This window comes from Callithrix jacchus, chromosome 6, assembly GCF_049354715.1.
Source record: "Callithrix jacchus isolate 240 chromosome 6, calJac240_pri, whole genome shotgun sequence".
Lineage (NCBI taxonomy): Eukaryota > Metazoa > Chordata > Mammalia > Primates > Cebidae > Callithrix > Callithrix jacchus.
The window spans coordinates 5,394,852-5,414,262 of NC_133507.1; the positions used below are offsets into that span (position 1 = coordinate 5,394,852).

Below are 19,411 nucleotides of genomic sequence, written 5' to 3' on the forward strand. Positions count from 1 at the left end.
GACCTCGGCTCACCGCAACCTCCGCCTCCTGGGTTCAGGCAATTCTCCTGCCTCAGCCTCCTGAGTAGCTAGGATTACAGGCAAGCGCCACCATGCCCAGCTAATTTTTTGTATTTTTAGTAGAGACGGGGTTTCACCATGTTGACCAGGATGGTCTCGATCTCTTGACCTCGTGATCCACCCGCCTCGGCCTCCCAAAGTGCTGGGACTACAGGCTTGAGCCACCGCACCCGGCCCATTTCCTTACATCTTGTCACCTCCATAGGTCTTTAATCATTCCCTTGAAATTTTAGCTGTAACTAATTGCCCACATTGATTCAGACACTTCTAGGAGCTTATTCTTTATGCTGTATCTATACCATAGACTGTATCTACACTGTAATTCCAATTATTTGGGAGTATATATCCATCTTTTGGGAGATGTCGATTGAGGTCCTTTGTTCATTTTCAATGTGTTTTGTTTGTGTGCTTATTTTGTCCCAGGGCTGTCCAATGGCTGCTCACATAACTCTCATTTCAGATAATTTTTCAGCAAACCTTCACAGGTGTGGCTATTCGTAGAATGAAATAACCACAGAAATGATACACATTGAAAATGGACAAAGGACCCAAAGATAATATTAAAGGACCCAAAGATGATATTAAAATGGTCAATAAGTACATAGAAAAGATGCTCAATACCACTAATTATCAGGGAAATGCAAAAGAAAACCATTATGAGATACCATCTCCTACTAATTACAGAAAATAATAAGTATTGGTGAGGATGTGGAGAAATTAGAAATTTTGTACATTGTTGATGAGAATGTAAAATGGGGGAGATACCCTAAGAATCAGTCTTCTTCAAAATATTATCATATGAGCCAGGAATTCCACTTCTGGATATATACCCCCAAATAACTGAAATAATAGTCTCAGTGTTATATTTGTATAGCCATGATCATAGCAGCATTATTCACAATGGCCAAAAGGTGGGAGTAACCCAAATCTCCACTGATGAATTAACAGGTAAACAAGATATGGTACATGCATACATTGGAATAATATGCAGCTGTATAATGGGAAGAAATACGGACACATGCTACAACACGGATGAGTTCTAAAGACATGTTGCTAAGTGAAATAAGCCAGTTACAAAAAAGATAAATATTGTATGCTTTGACTTATACAAGGTTCCTAAAGTAGTCATATTCATAGATGTAAAGTAGGATGGAAGAGGCGGGGTGCTGTGGCTCAGGTCTATAATCCCAGCGCTTTTGGAGGCCAAGGTGGGAGGATCGCTTAAGCCCAGGAGTTAAAGACTAGACTAGGCAATATAGCAAGACTTCACATCTACTAAAATATAAAAAATAAATTATCTGGGTGTGGTAGTGTGGACCTATAGTCTCAGCGACTTCAGAGGCTGAGGCAGGAGGATCACTTAAGCCCAGGAGATTGAGGCAGCAGTGAGCTATGACCAGGCCAGTGTACCACAGCCTGGGCAAAAGAGTGAGACCCTGCCTCAAAAAAAGAAAAAAAAAAAAAAGAGAAAAAGTAGGATGGCAGTTGCCAGGGGCTGGAGAAAAGGGATTCAAGTTATCGTTCAGTGGATAGTGTTTCAGTTTTGCAAGATAAAAAGAGTTCTGGAGACGAACGCCAGTGATGGTTGCATAATGAGTTGTGAAATGAAAAATGGTTAAGATGGTAAACTCTGTGAGTATTTTACCATAATTAAAACTGGTTAAGATGGTAAACTCCGTGAGTATTTTACCATAATTAAAACTGGTTAAGATGGTAAACTCTGTGAGTATTTTACCATAATTAAAACTGGTTAAGATGGTAAACTCCGTGAGTATTTTACCATAATTAAAACTGGTTAAGATGGTAAACTCCGTGAGTATTTTACCATAATTAAAAATGGTTAAGATGGTAAACTCTATGAGTATTTTACCATAATTAAAAAAAAAACAACAGTGGGCACAGCATGGGCAAAGAAATCAAGCTAGGAATCAACATGATGTATTATGGGGACAGTAAAGAGACTAACTTCTCAAAACATGTGAATGTGCTTCAGAACAAGGGGAGATATCATAGACAGGTAAAGAAAACCCGAGGAAAAAGAGGCTAATTTCATATAAATAAGGTAAGAGATTGGATAGGAAGGAGTATTGGCGAGAGTGTGGAGAAACTGGAATTCTTGTACATTGGTGGGCTGTAAAATTGCATTGACATTTCGGAAAAACGTTTGGCAGTTCCACAAGAAGTTAAATACTGAATTACCATCTGACTGAGCAATTCCACTCTGACATATAGACCCAAGAGAAATGAAAACATGACTGCATCAAAAATGTATATAAATTTTCATAGCTATATTATATATTTGCGATAGTCAAAAAGTGGAACAAACTCAAATGTCCAGAAATTAAATGAACAAGTAAGTAGAAAGTAGTAAATACATTCAACAGAATATTATTTGGCTATGAAAAGAATGAAAACTGGGTGCAGTGGTTGATGTCTGTAATCCCAACACTTTAGGAGACCAAGTTGTGAGGACTGCTTGAGGTCAGGACAGGAACTCAAGACCAGCCTGGTCAACATAGTGAAACTTTGTCTCTACCAAAATAATTTATTAATTTGTATTTATTTATTTTTGAGACAGAGTCTTGCTCTGTCAATGAGGCTGGAGTGCAGTCGCATGATCACAGCTCACTGCAACGTCCGCCTCCCGGGTTCAAGTGATTCTCCTGCTTCAGCCTCTGAAGTAGCTGAGATTACAGGCACCTGCCACCATGCCCAGCTAATTTTTCTGTATTTTTAGTAGAGACAGGGTTTCACCATGTTAGCCAGGATAGTTTCGATCATCTGATCTTGTGATCCACTTGCCTCTGCCTCCCAAAGTGCTGGGATTACAGTCATGAGCCACCTTGCCCGACCAGTAATTTATTTTGATTAGCTGGACATGGTGGCACACACCTGTATCATGTGGAGGCTCAGTTGCTGAGGAGGCTGAAGTGGGAAAATCACTTGAGCCTAAGAGGTAGAGGACGCAGTGAGCTATGGTCACATCCCTGCACTCCAGCTGGGGCAACAGAGTGAGACCCTCTCTCAAAAAGGAAAAAAAGTACTGACATGTTATTCACCATGGATGAAACTTAAAAACACGTTTTTGTGTGGAAGAAGACACTCACAAGAGACCAGATATTTAATGATTCCATTTACATGAAATGTTGTGAATAGGCAAATCCAGAGAGGAAAAAGTAGACTTGTTTCTTAAGGCTGGGAAGGATGGGAGATTAGGGAATGATATTAAAGGATAGGGGGTTTCTTTTTATTCTAAATGTTCTAAATTTGTTTTAATTTGATTCTAACTTGAATGTTGTGATTATTGCACAGTGCTGTGTATATACTCCAAATCACGATGTTTAAATGGCTAATTATATGGTATGTGAATTTAAATGGTTAATTATATGATGTGAAAATTTAAATAGTTAATTGTATGATATGTAAATTTAAGTGGTTAATTGTATGGCATGTGAATTTAAATGCTTAATTGTATGGTATGCGGATTTAAATGGTTAATTGCATGTTATGTGAATTATATCTCAATAAAGCTGTTACCCCTCTCTCCCCCAAAAAAAAAGAAAAAAGAAAAGACGAGTCATGGGCTTAGAGAGATGGAGGGGCAGGCAGAGGGAGAAAGCCTTGTGACAGCCTTCTGCGACCCGCAGGCACAAGGAGGATTTACTTGGTTTCCCCCAAAAAATATCTGCAGTCTTCATGCAGCCTTTTGTAAGCCCTGCCATAAACGTGTTCTCTCTGCTCTCCACGCCCCGGTCATGCTATCTTCTGACAAACCCTACTTGTTACCAAGCTTCTTCTCAGTAGCCAAAATTAGACTTTAAAGTGAGTTTTCATCAGAGACACTGATGTTTTTGATGATCACCACATGTTGACAGTTCATCCTGTACTAGGATAAATCACATGGCATGTCTCCAGCAGCTTGCCTCAGCCCTTTAGCATAAGGAGGCTTCCAGCCAACAGCAGCCAGTCCTTGAATGTGAGGCTGTCCTGGTGCAGCTCAGACCTAGGTCCCCTAATAGGCTTCAGGGGCTCCAGCTCTCCTATTCACGAGCCATCCTTGGTTATCATTGCCTGCCAGTACCCATCTCCATTTCAGGGCACATGCGTGGTCATTTATTATTAAATGTGTATGTTCATGCCACTGTCACATCTACAGGGAACCCAGTGACCCTCAACCAAAAGGAAAATATGGGAAGAGAAAGAAGTGGATATGGGACATGGTTTTACGTCAGGCTAAGTGCTGTTCATTCCCAAAGCAACTGAGAGAAACCAGCCTAGGGAGAAGCATGAGTTCAGATGGGGGGTGAGGAGGAAAGCCAGAAGGGTCAGTTACCTGCATGAATCCACCGGAGGGGATGCATACGATGAGGTCATGAAGGTCCACAAACCCTTTCCAAGTTGTCAGCCCACTTGATGACTGTTTCCACTTCTGTTCTCAGAAAGGAAATCTACATGAACATTTCCCCAGAAAGTTCAGTTTCCACACTTAGAAAACAGGTGCCCCTAGCCAGGCACAGTGGCTCACACCTGTAATCCCAGCACCTTGGGAGACAGAGGCGGGCAGACTGCCTGAATTCAGGAGTTTGAGACCAGCCTAGCCAACATGGTGAAACCCCATCTCTACTAAAAATACAAAAATTAGCCAGGTATAGTGGCACATTGCCTGTAATCCCAGCTACTTGAGAGGCTGAGGCAGGAGAATCGCTTGAACCCAAGAGCTAGAGGTTGCAGTGAGCTGTGATCATGAGCCATTGCACTCTAGCCTGGGCAACAAGAGTAAGACTTTGTCTCAAAAAAAAAAGAAAAAGAAAATAGGTTCCCCAGTAACATGCATATACTAGCATTTACTGGAGTTCCACAACAATATTCCTGGGGATAGAGGCTCAGACCATGAAAGTCACCACAAACGTACTTGAGAATGGACCAAACAGCCTCTGTCCTGCTGCTTAGATATGAGCTGCCTTGTGGAGTATGTGTGTTCCTTTAAGTTCTCAATTCACCCTTTGCCAAGTTCCAATCTACTTTTAATTGTATATCTATAAACAGATGATCAAGTCCGATGTTTCCTACAACCTTGTCCGACAATCCAGTATTCCAACCCAAGTCACAGTGGCTAAAAGCTAGACAGTGGTGGAAGATAAATGAAGGTGGATTTGAATGAGTCTGTGTGTATGTAAAGAAAAAACAATGATGACAAAAATCTTGAGCTCAGGAGAAGTTTTGTTACCGCCAAAGAAAGAAGTGATGAATGGGCCGGGTGCGGTGGCTCAAGCCTGTAATCCCAGCACTTTGGGAGGCCGAGGCGGGTGGATGATGAGGTCAAGCGATCGAGACCATCCTGGTCAACATGGTGAAACCCCGTCTCTTCTAAAAATACAAAAAATTAGCTAGGCATGGTGGTGCGTGCCTGTAATCCCAGCTACTCAGGAGGCTGAGGCAGGAGAATTGCCTGAACCCAGGAGGCGGAGGTTGCAGTGAGCCGAGACCACGCCATTGCACTCCAGCCTGGGTAACAAGAGCGAAACTCTGTCTCAAAAAAAAAAAAAAAAAGTGATGACTAATCAAGGTGAAAGTCTAAAATAAATTCAGTCCTGAACTAGAGTTCTAGATATCAGCATAAATATGTGTACATTTTAATCTATATACGCACATAAATTTAGACAGAAAAACAGATACAGATATAATACAGATATATAGGCTTATGTAGGTCCACAAGTATTTCCTAGATTTTTTTTTGCTGAGAAGACCTAGAAGTTCATACACTACTATATTAACAAGCACATCTAGTTTTGAAATGCCATTCTCTAATTAAAAAGAAAAAAAAAGAAACGAAAGACAGAGCCACTTGGAGAAATACTTCATTCCAGGGCTGAGACAGAAAAAAATGCGAGATATCATTGAAGCATATGGCAGTGTCTGTAAGGAAGTAGTAATCCGACAAAAACAAAAAAGCAAACAAACCTCAGCGAGTCCACAGTGATATAAATAAGCAACCGAATCATCAAATAAATAAATAAAGGCGACACATAATAAATGTCCCAGAAATAAATCCACAGATATACAGTCTAAATCTTCAACGAGGGTGCCAAGAACACATGATGGGAAAAAATATATAGTCTCATCAACAAATGGTGTTAAGAAAATGTAATATCTACATGCAAAAAATAAAAAAAATATAACCGGATTCTTATTTCATACCATACCCAAAAATCAACTCGGAAAACAAAAATATTTGAACCTAAGACCTGAAACTATGAAACACTCAGAAGTAAAAGGAGGGGGACAGCTTCATGACATTGATCTAGACAAAGATTTCTAAAATATGACACCACAAGCATAGAAAACAAAAGCCAAAATGACGTGGTACTACGTCAAACTAAACTTCTGCACACCGAAGGAAACAGGATGAAGAGAGAACCTATGGAAAGAGGAGGCAGTATTTGCAAACCGTATATTGAATAAGGGGTTGATATCCAAATATACAACATATTCCTACTACTTAAGAGAAAAAAAAATCTCCCAGTCCCAAATAATCTAATTTTTTTAAAAAAATTTTTTATTGCATTTTAGGTTTTGGGGTACATGTGCAGAACACGCAAGACAGTTGCATAGGTACACACATGGCAGTGTGTTTTGCTTCCTTTCTCCCCTTCACCCACATTTGGCATTTCTCCCCAGGCTATCCCTCCCCACCCCCCCTCCCACTGGCCCTCCCCTTTTCCCCCCAATAGACCCCAGTGTTTAGTACTCCCCCCTCTGTGTCCATGTGTTCTCATTTTTCATCACCCGCCTATGAGTGAGAATATGCGGTGTTTCATTTTCTGTTCTTGTGTCAGTTTGCTGAGAATGATGTTCTCCAGATTCATCCATGTCCCTGCAAACAACACGATCTCATCATTTCTGATTGCTGCATAATATTCCATGGTGTATATGTGCCACATTTTCCCAGTCCAGTCTATCATCATTGGGCATTTGGGTTGATTCCAGGTCTTTGCTATTGTAAACAGTGCTGCAATGAACATTCGTGTACATGTGTGCTTGTAGTAGAACGATTTATAGTCCTTTGGATATATACCCAGTAATGGGATCGCTGGGTCAAATGGAATTTCTATTTCTAAGGCCTTGAGGAATCGCCACACTGTCTTCCACAATGGTTGAACTAATTTACACTCCCACCAACAGTGTAAAAGTGTTCCTTTTTCTCCACATCCTCTCCAGCATCTGTTGTCTTCAGATTTTTTAATGATCGCCATTCTAACTGGCGTGAGATGCTATCTCAATGTGGTTTTGATTTGCATCTCTCTGATGACCAGTGACGATGAGCATTTTTTCATGATTGTTGGCCTCATATATGTCTTCTTTCGTAAAGTGTTTGTTCATATCTTTTGCCCAATTTTGAATGGGCTTGTTTTATTTTTCCTGTAAATCTGTTTGAGTTCTTTGTAAATTCTGGATATCAGCCCTTTGTCAGATGGGTAAACTGCAAAAATTTTTTCCCATTCTGTTGGTTGCCGATCCACTCTAATGACTGTTTCTTTTGCCGTGCAGAAGCTGTGGAGTTTCATTAGGTCCCATTTGTCTATTTTGGCTTTTGTTGCCAATGCAAATAATCTAATTTTTAAAGGGCAAGGGATTTGAATACACATTTATCCAAAGAATGCATGCAAATGGCCAAGAGGTATACAGAAAGTCACACAGCATTATAAATCATCAAGTAACTGTACATGAACACCATGAGACATCACCTCATACCTGTTACAACGGCCAGTATCAAAAAAAGGCAAAAAATGAGAAATCACAATCTTCGTGCACTGCTGGTGAGAATGAAAAACAATATAGCCACTATGGAAAACAGTATGAAGGTTCCTCAAAGAATTAAAAATACAAGTACTGTATAATCCAGCAATCCTACTTCTGGGTATACATACATAAAATGGAATATTACTCAGACTTGTAAAAGAAATAAATTATACTATTAATGACAACATGGATGAACCGCAAGGACACTATGTAAAGTTACATAAGATAATCATAAAAGTATAAATTCTGCATGATTGCACTTGTATGAGGTATCTAAAATGATCAAACTCATGGAAGCAGAGAGTATGACTGATAGTGACTGCCATGGGGTAGGTGAAGGGAAAATGGGGAGTTAGTATTCGACGGGTATAAAGTTTTGGTTATGCAAGATGAGTAAGTTCCAGGGATCCACTGTTCACATTCAGCCTACAGGTAATAATACCGTATCATGCAATTAAAAATTGTTAAGAGTGGCCAGGCATGGTGGCTCATGCCGGTAATCACAGCACTTTGGGAGGCCGAGACAACCAGATCACTTGAGGTCAGGAGTTCGAGACTAGCCTGGTCAACATGGTGAAGTCTTGTCTGTACTGAAAATACAAAAATTAGCTGGGCATGGTGGCGGGCACCTGTAATCCCAGCTACTCGGGAGGCTGAGACAGAGAATCACTTCAACCCAGGGGCAGAGGTTGCAGTGAGCCAAGATCGCACCATTGCACTCCAGCCTGGGTAACAAGAGTGAAACTTTGTTTCAAAGAAAAAAAACTGTTAAGAGTGTAGATCTCCGGCCGGGCACAGTGGCTCAAGCCTGTAATCCCAGCACTTTGGGAGGCCGAGGCGGGTGGATCACTAGGTCAAGAGATCGAGATGATCCTGGTCAACATGGTGAAACCCCGTCTCTACTAAAAATACAAAAAATTAGCTGGGCACGGTGGCATGCTTGTAATCCCAGCTACTCAGGAGGCTGAGGCAGGAGAATTGCCTGAACCCAGGAGGCGGAGGTTGCGGTGAGCTGAGATCGCGCCATTGCACTCCAGCCTGGGTAACAAGAGCGAAACTCCATCTCAAAAAAAAAAAGAGTGTAGAAATCATGTTAAATGTGGTTATGACAATAAATAAATAAACAGACAGATAAGTAGGATCAAAATTTTAAATACTAAATAAAAAGGAAAAAGAATTAGGAACTTGCCATGACAGTACCATAATGCAAATCACCAAAGACAAGATTCATTGATCAATGCTGAAATTGGATGGCAAAGCATTAGATATGAACAGGATATTTATAAGAGTTGAAATATCTTCCCCCAAATGTTATTTATTATGGTAGTTTTGCAATATTCTCGTTAAATTACTCAATAGTCTTTCCTCAGAAAATGAAGCCTAATTCCTTCCTTCTGTTTGTGTCTAGGATGGGCTTGCTTCTAATATGTAGGGGATGGAAAAATAAAATGCTAGCTTTGCAGAGAAAAAATCTGGCAGTCACCATCTTAACCAAGGGATCAAATTGAACATCACCAGTGAAAATCATGTTGATTTGTATGTATATCTATAATCCTTGATATAACACAATGAGAAAAGCACTTCACTTCTGTGTTACTCTCCCCAAATTCCATATCCCACACTTCTGCTTACAGCTCTGACATGTAAATAGCTTGCAACAGTAAAAAGCTGGAGGAACTGAAAATAAATGATTTGTATTGGACCTACCAGAAAACTGCAGTTACAGCTCAAGTATGCACCCCAAACTATGGAGACACAGGCATGTCCAAAGAAATATAGCTACTATGATCTCCTGGCCAAAGCTGACGGTGATGGAGTCCTAAATGGGTAGGAACACTTAATAATAACTTTTACCATAGCTGGAAGCTGAGTATGGACCAGCATGACAGTGAGAGAATCCCAGGATCACAATGTTGAAAGGGACTTGCACTTTCATGGACTTTCCTTCCAGTGCTCAGAGCCTTCTTTATAAAATGTCATTTTTGGGTGGGAGTACCTTGCCAGGGCCAATTTACAAGCCTCATCCTAGCTGATAGGGAAATTTTTCCCATATCACAGGATCCCTCACCATTTCTGTGTCACCTAAGATGGAAAAATCCGTAATAAACAGTGGAAACGGATTTAAAAACATCGATTCAAAATTTTGCTGGTGGTGAACAGCATAGGGAACCCACAGGGGGACTGAATTACATCACTGGGAGGGCAGTGTAATTACCAACCTCCCACAAATAAAACTGGTATATGAGGGAGTACCACGAACAATCGTATGCCAACAGCTTAGATGACCTCAGATGAAATAGACAAATTTTGGGCCGGGCGCGGTGGCTCAAGCCTGTAATCCCAGCACTTTGGGAGGCTGAGGCGGGTGGATAATGAGGTCAAGAGATCGAGACCATCCTGGTCAACATGGTGAAACCCCGTCTCTACTAAAAATACAAAAATTAGCTGGGCATGGTGGCGCGTGCCTGTAATCCCAGCTACTAGGGAGGCTGAGGCAGGAGAATTGCCTGAACCCAGGAGGCGGAGTTTGCGGTGAGCTGAGATTGCGCCATTGCACTCCAGCCTGGGTAACAAGAGCGAAACTCCGTCTCAAAAAAAAAAAAAAAAAAAAAAAAAAGAAATAGACAAATTCCCAGAAAGACAAAAAATACTTAACTGGATTAAAAAGAAACAGAAACCCTAAACAGAGCTATGACGAGGAAAACAACTAAAATAATAAATGACAAATTTACCACAAAGATAGATCCAGGCCAAGATAACTGCACTAATGAATTATACCAACCTTTTAAATATTAATACTAATCCTTCAGAAATTCTTAAGCAATCAAGCAAATAAACACATATACCAACAGAAACAAAAGATAAGATCACACTTTCCAAGTTAAATGAGGGCAGCGTACCCTGATACTACAACTAGAAGACATTAAGGAAACAAAATGTATAGGCCAATATACCTTCTGCACCCAAAGGCAAAAATTCTCAACAAAATTCTAGCCACCAAATCCAGGTACCATTATACACTATGACCACAGGAATTTATCACAGGAATGCAGGTTGGGTTCCATGCACAAAGACAATGAGATGCATCATATCAATAAAACAAAGAAGAAAACCACACGATAGCCTAGAAAATGCACAAAAGCATTGACAAAATCCAAAACCAATTTTTGATTAAAAAAGACACCCAATAAATTAGAAATAGAGGTGGGAGGATTGCTTGGGCCTGGGAGGTAGAGGCTGCAGTGAGCTGAGATCGTGTCACTGCACTCCAGCCTGGATGACAGAGCAAGATCCCATCTCAAAACAAAATAAAAGAAAACAGAAATCAACAAACAGAAGTAATTAGAATGAGATGTAAACTTCCTCATTCTAAAATAGGCATCCAGAAAAAAATGCACATGATATAATGAAAGGCTCAATACTTACCTCATGACTGGGATTAAGAAAAGAAAGTCCACTCGTGCCACTTCTATTCAACATGGTATTGGAAGTTGTAGCCGGGGCAATTGTGCTAGAAAAACAAATAAAAGTCACTGAGAAGGGGAAGGAAAAAGTGAACCTATCTTTGCCAATCAGGCGACGTGTGTACAAAATCCTGAAGAATCCCCTAAAATACTATTAGCACTAAAAATGAGTCCAGAAACTTTTCAGTATACAAACTTAACATACTAAAAACAAAGCATTTTCATATGCTAGCAATTAACAATATGATGATAAAACAACGAAAACAATTTCATTTGAAATAGCATTAAGAGAGGGCCAAGCAAGACGGCAGAATGGATCTCCTGTGATCATTTTCTTCCAGAAACATCAATTCGAACAAGTATCCACACATAAAAATACCTTTACAAAAGCTAAGGAAAACAGATGAGAGATCATAGTACCATGGTTACAGCATGATATTAAGAAAAGATGGACTGAAGAGGGTAGGAAAGAAAGTTCTGTGTTACCAGATCACCCACTCCCTGACATCAGTCAGCAGAGTGCAGAAGGAGATACCTTCACTTTGGGTAAAGAGAGGGAAGCAACAGTAGGGCATTATCCTGGATCCCAGTACTGAATCAGCCACAGTGAAAATCAGCACACAGGATCAGCACACTCCCATGGTCCTGTCTCCAGGCTGGTACTCACAAATGGAACCACTAGATTTACCCTGGGGCCAGAAAGAAATCTGTAGCCCCTGCAACATGGACTCAAGTTCCAACCCATTTCACTGCTGACTGACCACAATGACCTTGGGCTCCAAATACTCCACGGCAACAGGCAAGCCTCAGCAGCCACATGCTCCAAGCACACCCAAGTACTGTGCTAGCTCAGTACTGGGCTCAGTACATAGCCTCAGTAGCTGTGGGCATTAGGTGCACCTCAATACTGCACTAGCCTCAATGGCCATGGGATTCCTGCTCAGTGCTGCACCATACTCAGAGGCATGGGATTCCAGCTTATGGCACTCTGGGGCTTAGGGCGTCCCCTAGCACTGCAGTGGCTGCAGCAGTCATGAGCTTAGGCACCACACCAATTGACCCAGGCAACAAAAGCAAAAATGCATAAATGGGATTACATCAAATCAAGAGGCTTTTGCACAGCGAATGAAACAATCAACAGAATGAAAAGATCTGTGCAATACTGGATTAGATCATATGCTGTTAGAGTCATTAGCAGGAATTCATGTGGCTATCTGGTTTTCTCAGCACAATTTATTAAATAGTGTTAAATAGTGTGTCCTTTCCTCAATTTATGTTTTTGTATGCTTTGTTCAATATCAGTTGATTGTAAATATTTGGCTTTATTTCTTGGTTCTCTATTCTGTTCTATTAGTCTGTGTCTACTTTTATAAAAATACCATGCTGCTTTGGTAACCATAGCTTTGCAGAATAATTTGAAGTTCAGTTTTCCTCATCTTTAATCTTGAATAAATATGCCAAAATTAATCCATGTTTTTAGTCTGATCATGAGAAACCATCAGACAAATCCATATTGTAGGACACTACAAAACAATTAGCCAGTACTTTTAAAAGGGTCAAAGTCATGAAAATTAAGTAAAGACTGTAGATTGGAGAACAGCTATGTAGAAGGCAAATAATTCCCATCTCTTGGTATGACACAAACTTGAATACTAATTCCTCATGAATGTGGCCAGAAACCGAGTTAACTGTAAACAATACAATGCAGCAAAGGTGATGAGATGACACTTAGGTTATCATGTTACATAAGCTTGTGATTTTTCTGTCTTGCTGCAAACTCTGTCCCTCAATGTCTCTGATGGAAGCTTCTGGCATGTGGGAGAAGCCAATGCTGGGAGGAACTAAATGCAGGCTTTGACCAACAGTCTGCAATGAAGTGAGTTCAAACAGCAATCATGTGAGCTAAGAAGCAGATTCTCCACCAGCTGAGAGTTTAGTGGAGACCTCAGCCTTGGCTATCATCTATGCCTTGACTCTTGACCCAGAGAACTGTGAGACAATACTTTATGCAGTTTTAGGCCAGTAAGTTTGTGGTAATTTACTAGGCAGCAATAAATAAGTAATACATGTAAGAACAAAATGTCATGTGCTATCCTGAACTGGATCCTGAAACAGGAAAATGACATTCGTGGAAAACCTAATAAATATGAAGAAAGTCTTTAGCTCAATTAACAGTTATTTTTACCACTGTTGGTGTCTCAGTTTTCATAAATATACTATGGCTATGTCAGATTTAACATTACAGGAAGCTGAAGAGCATATGAAACTCACTGAACTATCTTTGCATCTTTCTACAAATCTGACATCATAAAAATAAAAACAATAATTAAAAAGTATTATTGTGATAGAAAAGAACATGGAGAAAGACGAAAATGAACATGAACACAAACTTGGGCATAGGGGTTGAACAGGCACATACAGAGAATGCAAAGCTACTTCCTTTATCTAGTCAGCATTCCAAATCCAGGGGTACCTGCTTCAGGTAGACACCATCAAGCTCCAGGGACTCTCTTCTTCTTCCTTCTTCCCCCTCACACTCCTCATTACCCCATCGCCTGTGTGAGTGTCAGTCACCACTTCTTTAAAGGTAAGTGCCTATGCCTATGACATACCCCAGAAAGACCCATTTCAGACAATGGCTAGTCCCGTATCTGCAGAATCCCAAAAAAGACTCTTTGGAAGACATGACTCTGAACATTAGAAGTGATGATTGAGAAATAGGAGTAATAGGGAAAATAAATCATATTTAGGCACTTAGGAGATTTTTCTTTTCTTTTTTGGCTACAGCTTTTCCTTCCTCAAGGTTTCAAAACACAAGCGTACCTTCAAGCCTTTGAGAAAATCCTGTGATAACTAAGCTCTTTTCGTTTTAGACTCCATGAGGAATTATTTGGGACTACATATTCTGTTGACAATCACATGATGGAATTACAGTAAGTAGTGCCAAGCTGTAAAACCACAAAAAGCATATAGTCTTGATAGCAGGTGGGTGGTCTTCGTGTGAAAAAGAAAGTATTTGTAATCACAGGCATTTAAGCCAGTCCTTGCTTACCCATATCTGAAAATGAAGCTTTAGACCTAAACTTTGTATCGGGGTTAGAAAAGTGAGTGATTAAGATCATATTGTGCACAGGTAAAGAAATTCTGGTGAAATAAACAAAAGCCTTAGAAATAGAAATTCCATTTGACCCAGCGATTCCATTACTGGGTATATATCCAAAGGACTATAAATCATTCTACTATAAGGACACATGCACACTAATGTTCATTGCAGCACTGTTTACAATAGCAAAGACCTGGAACCAACCCAAATGCCCATCGATGATAGACTGGACTGGGAAAATGTGGCACATATACACCATGGAATATTATGCAGCAATCAAAAATGATGAGTTCGTGTCCTTTGTAGGGACATGGATGAATCTGGAGAACATCATTCTCAGCAAACTGACACAAGAACGGAAAATGAAACACCTCATATTCTCACTCATAGGCGGGTGAGGAAAAATGAGAACACATGGACACAGGGAGGGGAGTACTAAACACTGGGGTCTATTGGGGGAAAAAGGGGAGGGCCAGTGGGAGGGGGAGGTGGGGAGGGATAGCCTGGGGAGAAATGCCAAATGTGGGTGAAGGGGAGGAAGGCAGCAAAACACACTGCCATGTGTGTACCTAGGCAACTATCTTGCATGTTCTGCACATGTACCCCAAAACCTAAAACACAGTAAAAAAAACAAACAAACAAAAACCAAAAGAACAACATGGTACCACATATTCTCAATCCTCCATGCACTGGAAGAGATGGACATAGGCTGAATAGTGGCTCTGCATGTGTGCTGGCTAAACAAAGAATCCTACAGCAAGGAGAGCTGTATACCCACTCCCCACACAGCTCCCTGTTCACAGACCACCGTACTCTTCTGGGGAACACCAGGGTTGTTGCTGGCAACCACGCCTACAGAGCCCACAGAGTTAGGGGACTGCATGGCCACAACCCCATGGACATCTACAAAGCAAGACTCTCACTTTTACGGTCTATAGTCATAGGATATATATTCTCCGTACTAGATACATTGCTTCAATGGGAAAATGAGCTCCTGTAGTGTTTACACCGACAGTGAGGGATGCACCTGACCTGGGCTACAGTCTTCATTGCTGAGATCAGGATAGCAGTTATTTAGTCGCCGTTATTGTGTGCATTTGTAACTCAAGAAACTTCACTCCTTGAGCTCATATTCTACTCTTTGAGACAGGACAGGTACACTTAAATGTTTCATCTTAAAACATGGAAGGTTGCTCAGATTATTTAATTTTAACTGTAGTTTCTATAATGCCAAGTAACTCATCAAATCCCCTTTTCCTATTTATTTCAATGCATACGCTACCATCCATCATGATGTGCACTGTGAATATTACCCCTTGACAAACTTTCCACAAAAAAGAGGCACAGTGGAATGCCACAAACAGACTGCAAGGAGAACTGGACAAGTCAAGACCTAGTTCCATTTGGAAAATGAGGGTCAATGAGCTTTGGTCAGTGAATGCTCAGGATTAAGACAGAACAGGTGATAGACACAAGACTGTGTTAACACTGATGTCATAAGACAGTGCTGAGCACCACGTTCCCAAACATTACTCTCTGATGGCCTGGATGATATGATTTCCCACAACCTACTGCAGTACCTCTGACCTGATTTTACCGATGGCTGACATGGCCATCCAAATTGTAAGAAATCTGTCATAACAAACATCCCAAAGTCTTAGACCACATCATGTAGTAAGGCCCCACTCCCTGTCTGCACACTGTAGCCTGAGTAGAGAATGGTGTCCAGTGGATTCGTGGGTCATATATTTGAGATCAGGACATACTGTAAACATGAAGCCTGAAACTCTAGGTGCAATTTCAGTCAACATCCTAAATTGTGAACTATATGAATTTCTTCTTCACTAAATATATTTATCACGGAAGAGCTAAGCCCATTCCAATCTCCAAGTGCCCAGAAGTAGTCTGTTGATGTAGCAAGTGGGCAGAGCAAAGCATTCCACGAAGACCAAAATGCATCTGCTTTTGCAGTAACTGATCATAACATGATTTGTGTGATAACCATCCATATGATTATAAGGGTGAAAGAACAAAAAGAAAATATATACAATTGCTATGGATTTAAGATTTTTTTTTTTTGAGATAAAGTTTCACTCTTGTTACCCAGGCTGGAGTGCAATGGCACGATCTCGGCTCACTGCAACCTCTGCCTCCTGGGTTCACGCAATTCTCCTGCCTCAGCCTCCTGAGTAGCTGGGATTACAGGCACGCACCACCATGCCCAGCTATTTTTTTTTTTTTTTTGTATTTTTAGTAGAGACGGGGTTTGACCATGTTGACCAGGATGGTCTTGATCTCTTGACCTCGTGATCCACCCGCCTCGGCCTCCCAAAGTGCTGGGATTACAGGCGTGAGCCACCGCACCTGGCCCGGATTTAAGAATTTATTTTGGAATGCAGCTTCTAGGAAACATTGATCATATCTGTAAGATTATGGCAGAAATTTGGGAAATACAATTTTCTCTAAGTCTTTAGAAAGCTATCACCCCGACACGGTCTTTGAGCTGAACCCGAGGTGGTCGTTTTTATCGCAGCTTCCCCATATCCGCGGATCCCTGCTTAAGCCTCCTGTGGAAGCCCGGGCCCGCTTCGTAGCTTTCTCCCTTTGTCTCATAATCATGTCCACCAACGAGAATGCACATACACCTGCTGCCCGTCTTCACAGATTCAAAAACAAGGGAAAAAACAGTACAGAAATGAGGCGTTGCAGAATAGAAGTCAATGTGGAGCTGAGGAAAGCTAAGAAGGATGATCAGATGCTGAAGAGGAGAAATGTAAGCTCATTTCCTGATGATGCTACTTCTCCGCTGCAGGAAAACCGCAACAACCAGGGCACTGTAAATTGGACATCGTCAAAGGCATAAATAGCAACAACGTGGAAAATCAGCTCCAAGCTACTCATGCTGCCAGGAAACTACTTTCTAGAGAAAAACAGCCCCCCATAGACAACATAATCCGGGCTTGTTTGATTCCAAAATTTGTGTCCTTCTTGGGCAGAACTGATTGTAGTCCCATTCAGTTTGAATCTGCTTGGGCACTCACTAACATTGCTTCTGGGACATCAGAACAAACCAAGGCTGTGGTAGATGGAGGTGCCATCCCAGCGTTCATTTCTCTGTTGGCATCTCCCCTTGCTCACATCAGTGAACAAGCTGTATGGGCTCTGGGAAACATTGCAGGTGATGGCTCAGTGTTCCGAGACTTGGTTATTAAGTACCGTGCAGTTGACCCACTCTTGGCTCTTCTTGCAGTTCCTGATATGTCATCTTTGGCATGTGGTTACTTACGTAATCTTACCTGGACGCTTTCAAATCTTTGCCGCAACAAGAATCCTGCACCCCCGTTAGATGCTGTTGAGCAGATTCTTCCTACCTTAGTTCGGCTCCTGCATCATGATGATCCAGAAGTATTATCAGATACCTGCTGGGCTATTTCCTACCTTACTGATGGTCCAAATGAACGAATTGACATGGTCGTGAAAACAGGAGTTGTGCCCCAACTTGTGAAGCTTCTAGGAGCTTCTGAATTGCCAATTGTGACTCCTGCACTACGAGCCATAGGGAATATTGTGACTGGTACAGATGAACAGACTCAGGTTGTGATCGATGCAGGAGCGCTTGCCATCTTTCCCAGCCTGCTCACCAACCCCAAAACTAACATTCAGAAGGAAGCTACATGGACAATGTCAAACATCACGGCTGGCCGTCAGGACCAGATACAGCAAGTTGTGAATCACGGATTAGTCCCATTCCTTGTCAGTGTTCTTTCTAAGGCCGATTTTAAGACACAAAAGGAAGCTGTATGGGCTGTGACCAACTATACCAGTGGTGGAACAGTTGAACAGATTGTGTACCTTGTTCATTGTGGCGTAATAGAACCATTGATGAACCTCTTAACTGCAAAAGATACCAAGATTATTCTGGTTATCCTGGATGCCATTTCAAATATCTTTCAGGCTGCTGAGAAATTAGGTGAAACTGAGAATCTTAGTATAATGATTGAAGGATGTGGAGGCTTAGACAAAATTGAAGCTCTACAAAACCATGAAAATGAGTCTGTGTATAAGGCTTCATTAAACTTAATTGAGAAGTATTTCTCTGTAGAGGAAGAGGAAGATCAAAAAGTTGTGCCAGAAACTACCTCTGAAGGCTATACCTTCCAAGTTCAGGATGGGACTCCTGGGACCTTTAACTTTTAGATCATGTAGCTGAGGTATAAATTTGTTGTGTACTATGTTTGGTATTTTGTCTTCCTGTTTCTCTACGAAGAACTCTTTCTAAATGTGGTTTATTATTGTAGCACTTTTTACACTGAAACTATACTTGAACAGTTCCAACTGTACATACTGTATGAAGCTTGTCCTCTGGCTACATTTCTTATTTCTATGTGGAATTTCATATCTTGCAGCCTCCTGTAAATAAACCTTAAAACCCACCCTTTAAAAAAAAAAAAAAAGAAAGCTATCACCCCAGTGCATACTTTCAGGTAAGTCTGTGCCATTTCTATCTCCTTATTCAATGGACTTCTTGCATCGTAGTTTATAAAAGCAGCTCTCCACATGTAATTCATGATATTTGGTAGCCCACTAATAACTCTACTATCTCTAATAGCTAGTTAGAAATTACATTTAAAGATGCTTTTCAATGATAGAGATGAATACAACAAACGAGCCACAATGGCCATACACTGAGAAGGAGGAGTCACAGAGAAAGTAGCGCATTCCATTGATGCCACTGCATATACCCCACCTATCGCATTCCATTGATGCCACTGCATACACCCCACCTATTGCATTCCATTGATGCCACTGCATACACCCCACCTATCGCATTCCATTGATGCCACTGCATACATCCCACCTATCTCAAACAGACTCATGTGAAAGTTAGCAGTGTCAAACACTACTGGTGGGAAAGCAGTCATAATGTGACTGTGCATGCACATACACGGACTTAGTCTAAATCTATGGGCCGGGCCCAGTGGCT

General features: G+C 41.1%; 1 long non-coding RNA gene and 1 pseudogene across 2 annotated transcripts in view; one reads left to right on the plus strand and one right to left on the minus strand.

Moving 5' to 3' along the window:
• The window catches only part of LOC128932308 (uncharacterized), a 164,672-nt gene that overhangs the window by 59,459 nt on the left and 85,802 nt on the right, over nucleotides 1-19,411 (minus strand). The window contains exon 3 of the long non-coding RNA XR_008481959.2: nucleotides 11,287-11,371. This is a non-coding gene — a long non-coding RNA (uncharacterized LOC128932308). The remainder of the gene's footprint in view (nucleotides 1-11,286; nucleotides 11,372-19,411) is intronic.
• On the plus strand, nucleotides 16,916-18,886 carry LOC100414876 (importin subunit alpha-1 pseudogene; annotated as a pseudogene). Its single transcript, XR_013519231.1, has one exon. The product of XR_013519231.1 is annotated as an importin subunit alpha-1 pseudogene (transcript).